Source organism: Lolium perenne, chromosome 6, assembly GCF_019359855.2.
Source record: "Lolium perenne isolate Kyuss_39 chromosome 6, Kyuss_2.0, whole genome shotgun sequence".
NCBI lineage: Eukaryota > Viridiplantae > Streptophyta > Magnoliopsida > Poales > Poaceae > Lolium > Lolium perenne.
Genome location: NC_067249.2, coordinates 1,415,900 through 1,433,523, shown reverse-complemented (window position 1 = coordinate 1,433,523; position 17,624 = coordinate 1,415,900).

Genomic DNA, 17,624 nt, shown 5'->3' with positions numbered 1-17,624 from the left:
CAAAGCCTCAGAGATGCGCAATGAAGAAATAGGAAGTTTGGAAGAAACTAGAGATCAAAAGATGGACCGTGCTCACCGCAATCGACGATTTACCGCGACGGTACTGCGGACATGCGAGCGAAAATTCGAGCAGCCTGGGGGCTCTCGGGAGGTGCCGTTTGAGGGGAAACGAAGAGGAAGATGTGGAGCTTAAGTAGGAAGAAACGGTGCGTCAAATGGTGGCTTAAATCACCGGTAATCAAATCGGGAGTAAAACGCAAGAAACTGCCTGTACGTTAGTGCGTGTGCTGCTGTGCGACGCTTCATGCCTGGCTTGAAAACGAGCTGATGTGGCGCTGGGACCCACATATCAAGAAGAGAGGAAAAGAAAACGCGCAGCGGACCTGGTCGTTTTGGGCGTGGGCGTGCGTGGCTGATGGCCTGGTGCCCCGCTGCTTGGCTTGGCCATTTGCCCACACGTTTTTTTTTTCTTTTTTTTTTTAACCAAAACTCATTTCTTTTTCCTATTTTAGAATTTGGAAATAATTTGAAAAATCGAATTTGATAAGAAGTAAAAAAAAACATCAGTGAAAACCGTATTCAATGAAGAATATTTTAAAAACACTTTTAAAACATCTTGATAAATTTAAAATTGGCACATAGGCCTATATGACTCTATTGCATCACTTCGGGTTTAAAGTTTCTTTAGCCAAATTTATAATTTCATTCAAGTTTTTCCGAGGGAATGCCAATATGCCATGATGCTTATGAATGCAATGCATGTTTTTGAAAACTCCGCTTTTGGAAAAACTTTTTAGAAAGTTTTAGTTCCTTGTCAATTTTTCAACCAAGACAAACAAACAAGCTTAGATTTTATTTTTATTTCACATTCCAAAATTTAGAAAATTTTGGGATGTGACACTTGAGCAAGAGTAATCCTTCTCGTTCTTACATTTCAGACATGGACAACACATAAAACCTTGCTTCGACTTGTTGGCCTCGGCCACAAGCAGGAAAGAATTCACGCCCTCTCTGAAAGTGGGAGCACATCGGTTACCGTACATCCATGGATGACTCATCTGCATCATAAGTACAATTATGTATCAGATGCAATCACCTTGCTAAAATTAGTATTGTACGGACTATGTATATACGAGAAAATAGTTGCTAACCTTTTAGGATCAAAAAAAGGAGAAATCTTATCAAATAAAATCAAGTGGCATCCCTCACAAGCATTTCATCAAACACCTCTTGTGCACATGAAAAAAAAAATGAGCTAGCATACACCTCCACCTTTCACCACCAAGGAAAAAAATGTAGGGAGGTGGGGGAAGTCGGGCTGTGAGTATATATAGGCATGGTTTTTGTCGCGGGCCGTATTACGACCCGCGACAAAAGGGGTGCCGGCAGTGGGGCGCCAGTTAAGACCCTTTTGTCGCGGGTTGTTATACGGCCCGCGACAAAAGGGCGCGACAAAAGGCCCACCTTGCTCCGAATGGTTTCGGGCGACGTGGCCACGCCATTTGTCGCGGGTGCAGGCGCGCCCGCGACAAAAGGCTCCCACGAAAGCCCTGTTTTCTACTAGTGACAGCAGCAGGAATAGGAGCTTTCGCTGGAGCAGCAGGTGGTGGTGTCTCTTTTATCTTCTGGAGGGGAGCTTGTATTTGTGGACCAGCAGCTGCTGGTGGTGTCTCTTTTATCTTCTGGAGGGGAGCTTGTACTTGTGGAGCAGCAGGTGGTGGTGGTGTCTCTTGTATCCTCTGGGGGGAGCTTTCGCTGGAGCAGCTGGTGGTGGTGTCTCTTGTATCTTCTGGAGGGGGGAGCTTGTGGAGCAACAGGGTCTCTTCTGATCTTGGCGGCCACACTCAAAGGGGTACTCATGATATCTTCTGTGTCCTTATCAGCTTCCAAGGCTGGTGCTTCCTTGATCTTGGGAGTGATTGTTGTTGGTGATACGAGTGCCAAGACCGGGTTTACATTTGTCTTCTCAAGAAGGATATCCATCTTGGGCCACTGGATGAAACTCCCCTTCGCAGCAAGCAGAGTAGTCATTTCATCATTGGGAGGGACCGGCAGAGCGAAGTCACTGAACCCCTCATGGACATCGTCAACACTAACCCTAGCAAAAATCTTGCACATAGGATAGGTGTGTAACATCGCATCCTCTTTGTTGTTGCCTCTAGGAAACACTAGGCCCCACGCAGCCAGCTTTGGTCCATCCGAGTCGACATTCCTCACCAATAGGTCGCACTTGGTGGGTACCTACATGAAAAGTTCAGGTCATGACTAGGATGCCATATGGAAATGCATAATTTGATGATCACTGGGTTTGTACCGTTATGTCATCACAAGGAGGGGTTATGTCCATATCATCAGCAGCATGGACGGGGCCAACGCCGACGTCCATATCATCATGATCAGCAGTATGGACGGGGGTGACTTGGGAAACACAACTACTCCAACATGCTTGAGGGCTGGGCACCAAGGTGCAATCCCTGCCTCTTAGCGCCGCCAATATATCAGCTGTAATAGACTGTTTCAAGTTTTTTTCATAGAGCTCTTTCTTAGCTTTTTTGGCTGCATGCTTGTCCTCCAAAGTCCAGTTGCGGCCTATTTTCCACGGGGCATAGGCACCTATCTCCCTCGTGCGACCGGAGTGTTCATTGTTTCCCAAACCCTTTATGAGCACATCTCCCTTGAAGGTGCCTTCTTGCTGCTTTTTATCCCACTCTTTCTATAAAACAAATTAATATAGTTATGAGACCGAATGAAAGCCAAATTATTGATTAAACAAACAAAATGGTAGGTAATGTGTGAAGCTGGCCTCACCAATTTTTCATAGACCTTGAGGTCTTCAGGGTCAAGTATAGTTGGCACAAAGCCTGTTTCTGCAGAACATGTAGCCCTAGCTCTGGCCCAAGCTCTTGTCCTCTTGTCTCTGATCTCTCCAAAGGGTTTCGGGAGTCCTCTTGACACATAATCCTCATCCTCTTTATCCCAAACCAAAGACATGCCCGCATAGCCAGCAGTCCCCATTTTGTGGTGGTGCGTGTATTTCTTGGCAAATGTATAAAGGCATAGATCAAAACTTGCAGCTCCATAAGAGAATTTTCTCATTGATTTCTTTATTTACTACCAAATATATTGCACAATATTAGCCTTCTCAAATATGATCATCCCTTCCTTGTAATCCTGTGATTCGTAGGCTCTCTTGTACTTCTAGCGGAGCACCTCACGCCAATCAAGGCAGTCGATCGGCGACCATGTGAGGCCCTGTCATGAGCTGCATGTCCTCCTCCACCCCCGCAGTGGTATTCATGGCGTGAGAGAAAATAAATGCAAGTCTATTCCTCTCCTAGAACATGCAAAAGATCAAATGAGATAATTCTCCAAACACCATGAAAATTTAGATGTAAGTAACAAGTTCTTCATCTGAATGGACAGCTCATAGCATATCGAGTTACATCTCCTACATTCATTGTAGCCAATCCAAGTTTATAATAATTCTAGACAAGGAACCAATCGAAATCATTTGAACAGATCATCTACACCTTTCTGCATTACTCACCGTAAACCTACAGTTTTAATTTTTGATGTAACTGAAAGACTCATAGCTTACCTTCACTACTTTTCTCATGATTTGGGCATATGTGAAAACCAGTTTCCTACCTGAATCATTTGACCAACCACCGCTCTCAGTTCTTCATCCATATTACCCTACAGTGAAACCAATCAAATTGGAAGCTTTCGATGTATCCAAATATTAGAATGCCATAGCAATCAGTATCAACAATAATGCTACTGGAAACTACACTATAATGTCACAGATGACAGAGATTAGAACAAATACTCCGCGCCTCTACCTCAAGCTCAGCAAGTCATAAAACGTTAAAAAATTGCACACAGCCAAACTGATAAAATAAAAGATATGTGATCCAGCTCTAGTATGGTCTTTCAAAGATAACAATGAAAGTTTCATACTGTACTTGGGTTTACTGGAACTGGAACCAAACTAACGAGTGACAAGCTACAGGATAAACATATAATGCCACAGGAGTATTTGTCATCTCGTGCCAACAATTTTTTTTCCAAATGATACAGAATTATGTAGAACATAAATTAATTCTAATATCAACAGATTTCTTATATGATGCAGAAATTAGGTAAAACAGATATTTCTAATATGGTACAGAATTTCTTACATGAAATACACATACAGATTATTAAACAAAACTATTCATACCAAGTCATCCATAGAAATTTGGAACTGGGGCATTTATTGTTGCGATTCTAACAACAAATATCTGGTGGAACAAGAATAGACCGATTGTTTCAACAAAAACATCAAGAAAATGGACTATATGAGAACAAGAAATTTCTGCAACATGAACTAAGAGAAAAAAGGTTACAAGGTAGAAGGCACCAACCGGATTTGTTTTCACATCATAATTTCTAGATGACTAAGTTTCTGCATATTATCTTAGTTCAAAAGATCCATATTATGAATAGAAAAATAGCATGCCATCTTCTGCATGAATAATTTTCTGCATATTAAGAAAGAACCATTAAAGAAGTTTTTTTTTGAGAAACACGGTACAGATGCAGACGCTCACATTAAAGAAGTTTTCGGATATCCAAGATCCATGAACATGATAGTAATAAAATTATAAAATAACAGAATACAAAAGCCCATTGAAAGGAACACAAGAACAGATCGGAGACTTGAGGGAATAAAAAAAAAATCGGATGTCCAATCTCAACAAATCAAACATCTCAGACTAATTCCTTGCACCACCAACTAAGCTAGATCAAGATATACAGGATGTGAAGTCAAATATCCAAAGACATGAGGCATAATAGAGAGAGAAAATTGATCCTGTAAGACTGTGACCAACCAAAACATTAAAAAATATTAGTTGGCGTCGATTCATTCTAGAAAACCTTAGAGTAGGCATCGGCGGGAATCGGAGATGCCAGATATAGCTATAGCTTCGCCGGTGGACCACTTCCCCGTGGCATGCTGTCGGATTGGAAGAAGACGAAGATGCGCCACGTGTCCTTCCCGGCGGCGGAGCATGGATCTAGGATGCCATGGAGTTCGGGACATAAGAAGTGTATCCTGGTGGCGGAGTATGGATCTGGCCCGATAATGGATTCTGGGACAAGCGGCAGGAACAAATGTTCGGGGAGATCGAGATAGAACAGAGCAAGCAAGGGGATCTAACCATATTTTCGGCCTTTGCTTGCTCTATCTTGAAGATTGTAACCGCATTCTGATCAATCTTTTGAACAGAAAAAGATATCCTTCAATTCCATTCATTTATGCTCGATGTGTGATTTTGCAGAAAAATAGTTGTGTGGTACACATAGTTAGCAGAAAAGGTCCACATGACGATATCGAGTGGCACAGTATGTTTTGGTCGGAGTCCATAAATCTCCATTTGATCCATATCTAACCATGCACTAATTCATCTTCTATAGGGAACATTCGCTTTTCCTTATTAATTAAGTATATGTATATATTGTGTGCTAGCATATTTTTCTGAAATAGTATTAAAAAATTATCCTCACATTGTCGTGCTTAATTTGGTTAACAACGTGCATTGCACGTGCACGGTGCACAGTCACTAGTAAGACATTAAGAGAGAGACACACCATCACACAAAAAGTGCTTATTAGTTAACAGTATAACGTAACCACCTACGGCTCTCACAGCGTTTTGGCGCGCATTACCGTCGGATCTTGCTATTCAACGCTTTAGATCGCTTGACATTGCCCGGAACGTCGCTGGCAGCAATTCATGTCCTCGATTCCCGTCAAGTAGGCCAGCCCACCATTACAGGGCCTGTACTCCTCAGGCTGAGTTGGGCGTTTTGTGATACGTTGGGCCGAGAGTACATCTAATGGGCCGATACCACTATCGTAACGATGCTGACCTCGCTCCTGCTGTTGACCCTCCAGCTTTCCACCCTCGCACCGTGTGCCTCGCCGTCTTTGTCTTGTCCGCCTGCCTCCTGCGTGGAGTGCGTCTCGCGTGGTGCGCGCTTGCCGTCGATGAAGTGGTGTTGCGGAATCCGGCAAGACGAGCGCCGGGGAGGCCCGCTTGTTGCCGAGGTCGCTGACCGCGCACACAATTTGCGGACACCGATTCATTATGACCCCACGTCTCCATGAAACCCTAGCGATGGTGAGCGGTCGGGCAGCCATCCTTGGTATCAATGGTCGACGATAGGGACGGGAAGATGAGATGCCTCACCTCCTCTATGATGCCGCTCATCCCTTGTCCTCCTCAACGCCGGCAAGAGCAACAACGGCATGACCTTACCCGGTATCTTCGTCGTCCCTGCCACTCAGACTGTTGACCCTGATCCCTCCTCTGCTCACGCGCCACTACCTCCTCAGACCTTCTGGGCGTCCTGTTACTCCATGCCAGAATAAGGGGAGAGTTAGATGAGAGGCTGCGTCTCCACCATGGCGTGCTTCCTCACTGGATGCCACTTTGCCTCCTCTGGACGCTGTGATGACAAACATAGGTTCAAACCCTGTAACACCTCTCCTAGATCAGCAACCAATATTTTTATGCAAGGTGGTCTCAATCATAACTTGCACCAGATGCTTGATGTTTTCACTCTAAGGGTGGACTTACTCGAGATTCTCCTTCAGTTTGGTCATTTATGTATGTTGGAACCAATCTTGTTAGCTAGTAGTTAGATCATGTTTATTTCGTTGTTGAGTTTCATAGACGTGAGGCTGTGGCAATGTGTACGCGAGATGTGATCTGTACACATGCAAGTTGAGCGTGTTTAGTTAGTTAGTTGCATGTCTATCTAGTAGTCCGATGCATGCATAGATATAGGTCAGGCTAGTTTGTGCGTGGCTGGTCAAGTTTTTGCCTATTCGTGTGGTTCCTGGAGATATTCTAGGAAGAAGTGGTCATGGTTAGTTAGTGGGGATGTGCATGCCCGTAGTGGTTAGTGGTGTGAGTTGTTATCTTGTACTATCGGCTATTTAAGCTGAGCAAAGGAATGAGAAAAGAGGGGCCTGCGGGCAGAGGAAAGATGTAGCATGTGTAGTTGCCAAGGAAGTGTTCCCGTGTGGCAAAGCTGCTGTGTTTCTTCCTCCTTGCGTGTGTGTTCTGCTCCTCTGTGTGTGTGTTCTTGTGTGCGTTCATGAGAGAAAAAGGAGAGTTGAGAGGTAGAAGAAGTAGCGGCGCTGCGAGATGCAGCGCCAACAATGTATTGCTAGGAGCAGGAACTACCCGTTGTTTATCTGCTGCAACATACAATCAGGTATTCCGAATTTATGATCTTAGATTATTACATGGCTGTAGTTGTTTAGTTTCCGTTTCTTACAGATGCAGGGTTCGTTTCCTGCTAAATATATTACATTTTGTATGGACATAGATGAACTTGGCTGATTTCATACGTATCTGTATGTATTCTATAAGTACCCGTTATCCATTTTCCCCGTGACATTCATTCTTTCAGTAATTGAGAACATTGTTGCATTAGCACACAAATATGTATTCAAGGAAGGGTAGTTAACACTTAACACCATAAAGTGAAAACTTTGTCTGTTCACTTAAGATGACCATTTATTTTTCTTAATCATTTACAGGTTATATATATGCACTTATATCAATTGATTTGAAGCAGACTACCTCCAATATCAATATTATCCTCTGACCTTTTGCTAATGTACACCTTGTGTTCAACATATGCAGCCCATAAAACTGGAATGATACAAACAAATAGTTTCTTTTCTCAAGCATGCTACGATTTTATTTTAGAATTTGTAGGTTCAGGAATTCTGAGACATGTCAATTTATAGCCCATACCGTAATAACATGATATATATAACAAGGAACCCCCTTTCTCTTATAGAAGATTTTGAGGTAATGATTTATGATGAAGATGAAACCTACTTGTTTTCTTACCAGTACAAGAAAAATGCAATATATCAGGAGCAAAGCAGGTTTTACACACGACCATTCTTCTGTAGCCAATTTATGTGGTCCTAGCAGAAATTATCTAGATTACTGGCAGCAAATTGGAATACATACTAATTGTTCATTGGCTGAAATTTCATACGGCATTTGCAGGGAATTGAAGGAATAGTTCACTCTCATGTGCATCTGATTTGCAACCCCCTTTTGCAACAAAATATATTAGGCGTTGTATCAAACACTAACCAAAAATGTGCAAATTCAAAATAAATCAGAAGTCTCATGAGAGAATATATGAAGAAGTAGCTCGTAATTTATTCTCCTAAAGGTGGGTTCTTATGCATATTCTGTATAATCATTGCTTTCTGTACTAGCGTTCTGTACACTTCCCCCAACCATCTGTTTTCTCCAAGTAATCACCAACGCTGAAAGATGTGAATTTAGGATTTATTTTCATTTGAATAATTGAAAACGAAAGCTGGGATTTGTCCAAAACATTTGCTTTCTTCTTTCCAGTTCTCTGGAAGATATCAACATTTGTTTTGTGATAAAATAAAATTGTATGGTAAGCTTGGTGAATAGTCGTTTGGTATTCAGTTATTTCTATGATATATAATTGTCAACATGGATGTTTGGGTGTTCCAAAGTAGATCGGGTATTTCAATTGCAGTAAATTAGGTATCCGTATCATGCCCCGTTGTAGAAAGTTCATTGTTACTATATGGATTTTTTTATGTAGAAAGTTTCAGCAATTTCCATAATAATATTCTGGGTGTGAGCTGAGGTTTTACTTAATTCAACATTCACAAGGATTGTATGGTATTTTGTTGGAAAACCAGGAAGCAAAGCTATGCCTGCACTTCAAGTAGTTGGTATCAAAATTGGCAATCCCCTCAGAGGGCCGATCTGCATTATAATGTCCCGCTTTCTACCGGGGTGTACTGATCTGTTTACTTCACATTATGTGTATACATGTGAGCAAACCCATTATATTTCACTATTCCCTCTTCTTGGACTATTATTTTGGATTGTAATAGATATGTAAATTATATTGCGTAATTATTATCCCCACTACCACACTCTCAACGTGCAGCTATACCACATCATCATTTTATCTTTTTATTTTTTATTAGCAGCAAATTATCACTTTCTTTTCTTCTAATAAATCATGTGATTGGCCACGGGCTCATATCTATGTTTCTCTTTATCTTCCCCCGGACTCAAGTAGCAAATACCTGCACAACCTGTGCCCTCCACAGTTGTTGTAAATGGCACTTTATCTTCTAAATTGTTTCACTTCTTCTCCTCTTTCCCTTCTCCATTGAATCCTCCAAGAAACCGGCACACTAACACCTTACCATTTTCTCTCCTCCATGATCTCTACAAGAAGAAATTTGTGGAGGCATCTAAGCAGCCTGCGTCTGAAACTGATGAAGAACCTGAGGAGACATTGTGCTACAAAAACCCCTACTCCAGAGCTGCAGTCTACAGTTATATTGACCATTGAGCACAATTTTCTTCCACCATAGTTAGGCATTCTTCATTACTTTTCGAAATTTTCATGTGGCAAACAGTTTGGACAAAGCGCGTAGCCGTGTTTCTGTTGATGCTTCCACTATTGCTCTGTGCTATATTATTGTTGATGCCATCACTGATCGATCCACCCCTATTTGGTACATACTTCTTATGGCTGTTGATTATGGTTTGGCTTCAGTGAATACATGTGCAACCCAATCACTAGTAGAAAAATGGCCTTTAGTCCCCGTTCATAAGGGGCTTTAGTCCCGGTTGTGCAACCGGGATTAAATACCCGAGACTAAAGCCCACCCCCTTTAGTCCCGGTTGCCCCGCCACGTGGGCGGCTGGCGTGCGCCGGGGCGAAGGAACCGGGACTAAAGGCTATTTCGTTAAAAAAATTTAATTCATTTGGGTTTCTAATTATTTTTCACTCCCTCTTTTTTTTCTATTTTTTCAGAATTTCTATTATTTTAGTTATTTGCATAGTTTAGTGTCTAACTATAATTATCTCTAATCAAATTACTTACTCGTGGTCAAACTTCCCGCTCAGTCACCCATCCTCCCACTACTCTAGCACTAGCACGCTTAACTTCCGAGTTCCATTCCATCCCGCATCCAAGTGCTTCGCGCGCATGTATGTGATACTAGTATCATATCAATCCTATTAACATGTTGGTCGATGTCACATTTCTTTATTGTTTGAATTTCAAATAAATCTTTTAATAAACAAAAATAATGATGTAATAATAATCTTGAATAAATAAATAAATATTAACTTTTTAATTTGTATTATTTCTAATTTTTTAAATTTTTTAAATATTTATTTTTTTTCCAAACCCAAAACCTAAAAATTTGAAAATCTAAAAATTGGGTAAAAGTAATAGTAATCTTTATGCAGGATGCAATTATTAATTTTAATTTTTTGAAAAATTAAAAAAATATAAAATCCGTAATTTATAGCAAAAACTAAAATCTTCCTACTTTCATATTTTCATTTGGAATTTTGAGAATCTAAAAATTGGCTAATCGGGTAAACCCTGGTGAATTTGGATGTAACTTACTTTTTCCCACGATGATTTTGATATATTATACGTTTTTTTTCCGACGTCGTATGCAAAAGTTAATGCGGTTTTACCATTTTTCAAACCTTTTTTTGCAAAAAAAGTGAAAATTCGAATTTCTTAATTTCACCGAATAGTAGGTTGCATAACATACAAGAATCTGAAAATATTTTATTTTTTGAATTTTCTATCATTTTCTTTTGTATTTTACAAAGCAAAAAAAGGCGATCCACGGGGGGGGAGGGGGGGGGAGGGGTGAAGGGTGCGTGGGGAGTAAAAAACCCGGAAAAACCTTTAGTCCCGCCCGGGACTAAAGAGGCATGCGCCGGCCGCAGCCTGCCATAGCCCTTTAGTCTCGGTTGGTGTTCTACCCTTTAGTCTCGGCCGGAGCATTAGTCCCGCTTCCCCAGCAGAACCGGGACTAAAGACCCCATTAGTCCCGGGTCAAAGTATTTGAGGACTAATGGGGTGGTATGGAAACCCTATTTTCTAGTGGTGAATATGCATATCCACTTGATCGAGTTAACAAAGGCTTGCACAGATATATACTGGACGCAATGCACTGGATAAAAATCTCATTTTGGATGTTATTTCTTCTCAGGTTTCTCAGATCTTGCTGTCATTACCATACAAAGCAACTAGGTATGCGGCTGTGAAAAAATCCACAAGGTATGCCATGTTCTCTCTACAGTGTACGTGCAGTAGCCCCCTATCTATTTATGAAATTTCTGATTTTAGTTGTGCCATGAGTATCATAAAACTCAGTTTTCTATGTGTGTACTAGCTGATGAATGTGTGTTTTTTTCTGTAGCCTTTGTCCTGCTAAACATACGGAGATGTGATTCTCAAAAGGAAAGATATAGAGGTGCAGTGAACATGCTAAAATTCCACATGTTTGGGGGCTTATGAGATATAAACAACTACCATTGCTAGCTTCACTAATGTGTGCAATTGTTCCCTAAATTAGTTCTGAAATCTGTCATGCATTCATATATTTTTTGTTCTTTATCTTAAGAACTATCTTTCTTTTCTCTTTTTATGGCTTAATTTGGCCCGGACTTAAAATATTTTTTTTTGCCTTTTGCATGATTTGGATGCTTTACTTTTTATGGACATTGAAAGATGCTTCTTATATCAGTAAAATATCTCAGGTGAATTTGACAACAAATATTCACATGTCAAAAAGTATACTAGAAAGCATCTTATCCAGAGTAAAATACAAGATTGTTCTCTTATTGAAGTCACATTTCTAGTCATTCTCAAAGCAACTTTATTACTTACCAAAATCAGAGTAATCCTCTTCAAAGCTCAGTGTAATCCCCTTTAAAACAGTTAGAGGAAATGTTGTAGTTTGGTGACATTTGACTTTAGCAAATGCATATATTAGACTATTAGAGACACATATGTGTTACTCAATATTCATGTTCATCATCTTATTATTGTTTATTAACATCAAATTGTGCTGACTTCTCAACCGCAACGTGCGGCGTGCTCTATATCGTCCTATATCTACTAAGAGCGCGTCAATTGCATCCCGCGTCAGACGTCAAGCCATGCTCTCCGTGACTTCGTTGGGATACCTCTGCACCTTCGCACCAAAGGTGAATGACTAATGTTTTGATTAGTATTTGCTTGCATGTGCTAGATGCTTTCCCGCCAAAAATAGGTAGCTAGGTCACTAGTAGAAAAAGAGGCTTCCATACACTCCCTTTAGTCCCCAAAATATTCGAACCGCGACTAAAGGGGTCATTAGTCGCGGTTCGGGAGGCGACCCGCGACCGAAGGTCTGGGTGTAGGATAACGTTGCATAGAAAACAAAAATTTTCCTACGGCGAACACGCAATCCAAGCCAAGATGCAATCTAGAAGACGGTAGCAACGAGGGGGTATCGAGTCTCACCCTTGAAGAGATTCCAAAGCCTACAAGATGAGGCTCTTGTTGCTGCGGTAGACGATCACTTGCCGCTTGCAAAAGCGCGTAGAAGATCTTGATCACGATCGGTTCCGGCGCCACGAACGGGCAGCACCTCCGTACTCGGTCACACGTTCGGTTGTTGATGAAGACGACGTCCACCTCCCCGTTCCAGCGGGCAGCGGAAGTAGTAGCTCCTCTTGAATCCGACAGCACGACGGCGTGGTGTCGGTGGCGGTGTAGAAGTCCGGCGGAGCTTCGCTAAGCTACGCGGGCAATATGGAGTGGAGGAGCAAAGCTAGGGTTTGGGAGGGGGTGGCCGGCCACTCAAGGGGGGCGGCCAGCTTATGGTCTTGGGGTGGCCGGCCCCCTCCCTTGGCCCCTCATTATATAGGTGGATCCCAAGTGTTGGTGTCCAAGTCTTCGAATAAGACCCGAAACCAAAACCTTCCATAGGAGGGGGGAAACCTAGCCCAACTAGGACTCCCACCCAAAGGTGGGATTCCCACCTCCCATGTGGGGGGTGGCCGGCCCCCTATGGTGGAGTCCACTTGGGACTCCACCCCCACTAGGGCTGGCCGGCCATGGAGGTGGAGTCCCTTGTGGACTCCACCTTCCTTGGTGGTTTCTTCCGGACTTTTCTAGAACCTTCTAGAACCTTCCATAGAACCTTCCGCGACATTTTATTTCACATAAAATGACATCCTATATATGAATCTTATTCTCCGGACCATTCCTAACTCCTCGTGATGTCCGGGATCTCATCCGGGACTCCGAACAAATATTCGAACTCCATTCCATAATTCAAGTACTACCATTTCAACATCCAACTTTAAGTGTGTCACCCTACGGTTCGAGAACTATGTGGACATGGTTGAGTACTCACTCCGACCAATAACCAATAGCGGGATCTGGAGATCCATAATGGCTCCCACATATTCAACGATGACTTTAGTGATCGAATGAACCATTCACATACATTACCAATTCCCTTTGTCTTGCGATATTTTACTTGTCCGAGGTTTGATCTTCGGTATCACTCTATACCTTGTTCAACCTCGTCTCCTGACAAGTACTCTTTACTCGTACCGTGGTATGTGGTCTCTTATGAACTCATTCATATGCTTGCAAGATATTAGACGACATTCCACCGAGAGGGCCCAGAGTATATCTATCCGTCATCGGGATGGACAAATCCCACTGTTGATCCATATGCCTCAACTCATACTTTCCGGATACTTAATCCCACCTTTATAGCCACCCATTTACGCAGTGGTGTTTGGTGTAATCAAAGTACCTTTCCGGTATAAGTGATTTACATGATCTCATGGTCATAAGGACTAGGTAACTATGTATCGAAAGCTTATAGCAAATAACTTAATGACGAGATCTTATGCTACGCTTAATTGGGTGTGTCCATTACATCATTTACACAATGACATAACCTTGTTATTAATAACATCCGATGTTCATGATTATGAAACTAATCATCCATTAATCAACAAGCTAGTTTAAGAGGCATACTAGGGACTTCTTGTTTGTCTACATATCACACATGTACTAATGTTTCGGTTAATACAATTCTAGCATGATATATAAACATTTATCATAAACATAAAGATATAAATAATAACCACTTTATTATTGCCTCTAGGGCATATCTCCTTCGCCTCCCACTTGCACTAGAGTCAATAATCTAGATTACATTGTAATATACCTAACACCCATGGCATTTTGGTGTTGGTCATGCTTTGCCCTAGGGAGAGCTTTAGTCAACGGATCTGCTACAGCATTCCGATCATGGTGTACTTTGCAAATCTTTACTTCTCCATCTTCGATGTACTCGCGAATCGAGTGGTAACGCAGCTTGATATGCTTCAGCCTCTTGTGTGACCTTGGCTCTTGTGCATTGGCGATGGCACCCATGTTATCACAGTAAATGATTAATGGGTCCAATGCACTAGGAACCACACCGAGCTCTACAATGAACCTCTTCATCCATACCGCTTCTGATGAAGCCTCCCGAAGCCGCTATGTACTCGATTCTCGTTGAAGACTTCGCCACCGTGCAATCGCTTCGAGCTTGCCCACCATCGCAGCACCATTCAATATAAACACGCACCCAGCATTGTGACTTAGAGTCATCAGGATCAGTGTTCCAACTTGCATCGGTGTAACTTGTTACAACGAGCTCTTGGTCACCTCCATAACAAAGAAACATATCCTTAGTTCTTTTCAAGTACTTCAGATATTCTTGATCGCTGTCCAGTTGTTCCATTCCCGGATCACTTTGATATCTCGCTAGTCAAACTAACAACATGTGCTATATCCGGTCTTGTACATAGCATGGCATACATAATAGAGCCTCATCATTAAGCATAGGGGATGTTACTCATCCTTTCTCTTTCTTCTCGCTGTAGCCGGTCCTTGAGTTTTACTCAATACCTTGCCTGGTAACATAGGTAAGAACCCTTTCTTACTTTCGTCCATTCTAAACTTCTTTAGAATCTTGTCCAGATATGTACTGTGGATAGCCCTATTAGGCGTCTTGATCTATCTCTATAAATCTTGATGCCTAATATATATGATGCTTCACCAAGGTCTTTCATTGAAAAACTATTATTCAAATATCCCTTAACACCGCTTAATAGTTCTATATCATTCCCGATCAATAATATGTCATCTACATATAATATCAGGAATGCTACAGAGCTCCCACTCACTTTCTTGTAAATACAGGCCTCTCCATGACACTCGTATAAACTCAAGTCTTTGATCACCTTATCAAAGCGCTTGTTCCAACTTCTTGATGCTTGCTTCACCATAGATTGAACGCTGAAGTTTGCATACTTTGTCGCATTTTTAGGATCGACAAAACCTTTGGGTTGTACCATATACAACTCTTCCTCAATGTCTCCATTAAGGAACGCCGTTTTGACATCCATCTCGCCAAATCTCATAATCGAAAAATGCAGCTATTGCTAACAAAATCCTCACGCATTTTAGCTTCGCTACAGTGTGAGAAAGTCTCATCGTAGTCAACTCCTTGAATTTGTCGGAAACCCTTTGCGACAAGTCGAGCTTTATAGACAAGAATATTACCATCAAGATCTGCTTTTTCTCTTGAAGATCCATTTATTCTCGACAGCCTTTCGGCTATCGTGTAAGTCTACCAAAGTCCATACTTTGTTATCATACATGGATCCCATTTCGGATTTCATGGCTTCTTGCCATTTGTTGGAATCTGGGCTCATCATCGCTTCTTCATACGTCGCAGTGGTCCTCATCATTGTTATCTACAATCATGACATTTAGACAAGGATCATACCAATCAGGAGTGGCACGTTCCCTTGTCGATCTCGCGAGGTTCGGTAGTTTCCTCGCTCGAAGTTTCATGATCATTATCATTAGCTTCCTCTCGTTGCCGGTGTAGGCGGTACATGTACAACTTCCGTATTGCGCTACTCTGATCAACGAGTATAGATTCATCAATCTCATCGAGTTCTACTTTTCTTCCAAATACTTCTTTAGTGAGAAATTCTTTCTCAAGAAAGGTTCCGTTTTTAGCAACAAAGATTTTGCCTTCGGATCTGTGATAGAAAGTGTACCCTATAGTTTCCTTAGGGTATCCTATGAAGACGCATTTCTCCGCTTTGGGTTCTAGCTTGTCCGGTTGTAACTTCTTTACATAGGCTTCGCAACCCCAAACTTTCAGAACGATAGCTTAGGTTTCTTATTAAACCATAATTCATACGGTGTCGTTTCTACGGATTTTGATGGTGCTCTATTTAAAGTGAATGCGGCTGTCTCTAATGCATAACTCCAAAATGATAACGCAAATCAAGAAGAGACATCATACTACTTAACCATATCTAAGAGAGTTCGACACGACGCTCGGACACACCGCTTCGCTGAGGTGTTCCCGCGGTGTCAATTGTGAAAGTATTCCGCATTTCTTTAAATGCATGCCAAACTCATAACTCAGATATTCACCTCCACGATCAGATCGTAGAAATTTGATCTTCTTGTTACGTTGATTTTCTACTTCACTTTGAAATTCCTTAAACTTCTCGAAAGTTTTGGATTTATGTTTCATGAAATAGATATACCCATATCTACTCAGATCATCTCGTGAAGGTTAGAACATAACGATAACCACCGCGCGATGCTACGCTCATTGGTCCACATACATCGGTATGTATGATTTCCAATAAGTCAAGAGCTCGCCCATCATACCGTAAAATGGAGTCTTTGTCATTTTTCCCATTAGACATGCTTCGCATCTATCAAGTGACTCAAAGTCAAGTGATTCAAGTAATCCATCAAGATGGAGTTTCTTCATGCTTTCACTCCAATATGACCAAGACGACAAAGTACACATATAAGTAGAATTATCATTAAGTTTAATTCGCTTAGCATCAATGTTATGTATATGCGTATCACTACTATCGAGATCTAATAGAAATAAGCCATTCTTTTGTGGTGCTCGACCATAAAAGATATTATTCATAAAAATAGAACAACCATTATTCTCAGACTTGAATGAATAACCGCCTTGCATTAAACAAGATCCAGATATAATGTTCATGCTCAACGCAGTACATAATAGCAATTATTTAGGCTTAAAACTAATCCCGAAGGTAGATGTAGAGGAAGTGTGCCGATCGCGATCACATTGACCTTGGATCCGCTTTCCAACGCGCATCGTCACTTCATCTTTCAGCAGCTTGTCGTTTATTCTTTAGTTCCTCGTTTCGAGTTACAAATATGAGCAACCGAACCAAGATCAAATACCTGTGTACTAGAACGAGAACCAGTGAAATGAACATCTATAACATGTATATCAAATATACCTTCTTTCTTCTTCTTGACAAGGCCGCTTCTTCAGATCAGCCGATACTTGGAGCAATTACGCCCAGTTGTCCCTTCTCCTTGCAAAGAATAGCACTCAAAGATCGTGCTTAGGGCCGTTCTTAGGTTTCATAGGAGGCGTGGCAGCTTTCTTGCCACCCTTCTTGAATTTTCCCTTAGACTTGCCCTGCTTTCTTGAAATCGGTGGTCTTGTTGACCATCAACACTTGGTGCTCTTTCTTGATCTCAATCTCAGTAGCTTTTAGCATGCCAAAGAGTTCAGGTAACTCCTTGTTCATGTTCGCATATTGTAGTTCATCACAAAGTTCTTGTAACTTGGTGGCAGTGATTGAAGGACA